This window comes from Rutidosis leptorrhynchoides, chromosome 2 (assembly GCF_046630445.1).
Source record: "Rutidosis leptorrhynchoides isolate AG116_Rl617_1_P2 chromosome 2, CSIRO_AGI_Rlap_v1, whole genome shotgun sequence".
NCBI classification, from domain to species: Eukaryota; Viridiplantae; Streptophyta; class Magnoliopsida; order Asterales; family Asteraceae; genus Rutidosis; species Rutidosis leptorrhynchoides.
The window spans coordinates 625,732,133-625,734,376 of NC_092334.1; the positions used below are offsets into that span (position 1 = coordinate 625,732,133).

The following is a 2,244-nucleotide window of genomic DNA, read 5'->3' on the forward strand; positions in this document are numbered from 1 at the left end:
CAAGGAACAATAAATTCACCCGGATCACCTACTCTAGGTGGAGGTTTTGGTGGAACTGTATTCACCGGGTTTATCTTTACGGTTTTTGTTTCTTGTACTTTCTTATTCTTTTTCTTCTTCTTCTTTCTAGAGGTATCACAATCTTTATTACCTATCACTTGCTCATACTCAACTCCTTTTCTTGGAAACGGGATGGGTGGTTTGTATGGTGCCACCACTGGCTTTACATACTCGGGTGGTGGTGGTGTTGGTGTAACTTCTTCATTTTTATTCTCATCTAAAACCTTCCCATCTTCCGGAGCTGGTTTTTCAGAATTTGTTGAAACCATGTTAACATTCTCATTCTGAGGATTTGCTTCAGTATTACTCGGTAGCTTTCCTTGTTCCCTCTCACTCATTAAGCTAGCAAGAGTACCTACGTGTTTTTTCTAGATTCAAAATGGAAGCTTGTTGAGTTCTTAATGACTGATCAAACCTCTCATTCGTTTGGGTTTGAGATGTAATAAATTGCGTTTGAGATTCAACTAGCTTTACCATCATTTCTTCTAGATTTGGCTTTTTCTCTTCGGTTTATTGTGGTGGTTTATACAAGCTAGGTCTTTGTTGATTGAAAGTGTTGTTTTGAGTTGGTTGGTTATTCGGACCTTGTTGGTTATACGAGTTGTTGTTTGGTCCATTTGGATTGTAAAGAATGTTTTGATTTCGATTGAAGTTTAGCTTTGGCGGTTGATAATTATTTTGATAATTATTTCCCGGCCTTTGGTTCATGTAGGAAACATTCTCTCGTTGTTCCATGGTTGGTTCAAAGTGACAATCTTTCAATAAGTGTGGTCCACCGCATAGCTCACAACTGATTCGTATTGCGTGAATATCTTTATTCATCTTTTCCATTCGTCTTTCGAAAGCATCTATTTTTTCAGAAACGGAATCAAAGTCATAGCTAGAATCGGCTCTAGCCACTTTAGATGAACGATAAATATCTTTTTCTTGGTGCCACTCATGTGAGTGGGATGCTGTGTTATCAATAATTTTGTAAGCTTCAGTTGCGGTTTTCTTCATAATTGAACCACCAGCTGTTATGTCGATGTCTTTCCGTGTAGCAACGTTGACACCTTGGTAGAATATTTGTATTATTTGATAAGTGTCTAAACCGTGTTGAGGACATCCTCTCAACATCCTTCCGAATCTTGTCCATGCCTCATATAATGTTTCATTTGGCTTTTGCGCGAACGTAACAATTTCTCCTTGAAGTCTCACGGCTTTGGATGCCGGAAAGAATTGTTTAAGAAATTTTTCAACTAAAACATCCCATGTGTCAATCGCCCCTTCAGGTAACGATTCTAACCAATCTTTGGCTTCTCCCTTTAAAGTCCAGGGAAACAACATGAGATAGATTTGTTCGTCTTCTACTTCTCGGATTTTGAATAGTGTACAGATCCTATTAAAGGTACGAAGATGTTCGTTTGGATCTTCATTCGGCGCACCACTGAATTGGCATTGATTAGTCACCATATGTAGAATTTGTCCTTTGATTTCATAATCTGGTGCATTAACGTTTGGATGAGTAATTGCGTGACCTTAGCCAGTGCGTTTAGCTCTCATTCGGTCTTCCATACTTAAAGGTTCCAGATTCTCCATAATTGAATTTGTTGAATCGGTATCACTAGATGATTCTGATTTAATGGTTCGTTCCTCAACAATCTCTGTTTGAATGATTGGCGGTTCCGGAGGAAAGTTTAATGGTTCAGGATCTACGAACCGTTCCTGAATATTCTCTGGATTCTCAATTGTGAGGTTGGGTTCAAAAAATGGATTATCGGAAATTTGAATTGGAGTACTTGGTCGACTGGATGACGATTCTAAAGAAAAATCAACGGCGACAATATTTGCTAAATGTCTTGATCTAGTTACAGGTGGTGAACGTACAAAAAGTGGTGAACGTCTTGCTCGGTGCATTCACTGAATATCCTATTAGTTTTTAAAAAGGAAAGAAAAATTATAATAAGTTATCCAATCAATAGACTTTTCTGATTTTGCCCACGTTTCGAATAGCCAAAAGATGCAGCAGAGGGGCAGGATTCGTTTGGTCTCAATATAATTGAGGACTGTTTGGCTCCAATAACCCGGTCCACGTACAAATCCAACTATTACTACGAACCAGAAAATTTTGATGTCTATCAATTTAACCACTTAAAATAAATTTTCGTAATTTTAAGAAATTTAGAGAAGAAGTAGAAAAAATTC

General features: G+C 37.8%; 1 non-coding gene across 1 annotated transcript; it reads left to right on the top strand.

Annotated features, from left to right (window-relative positions):
• The first annotated feature begins 1,147 nt into the window (after positions 1 to 1,147).
• Positions 1,148 to 1,254, top strand: LOC139895354 (small nucleolar RNA R71). Its single transcript, XR_011775810.1, has one exon. It is a non-coding gene; the product is annotated as a small nucleolar RNA R71 (small nucleolar RNA).
• Positions 1,255 to 2,244: the final 990 nt, after the last annotated feature.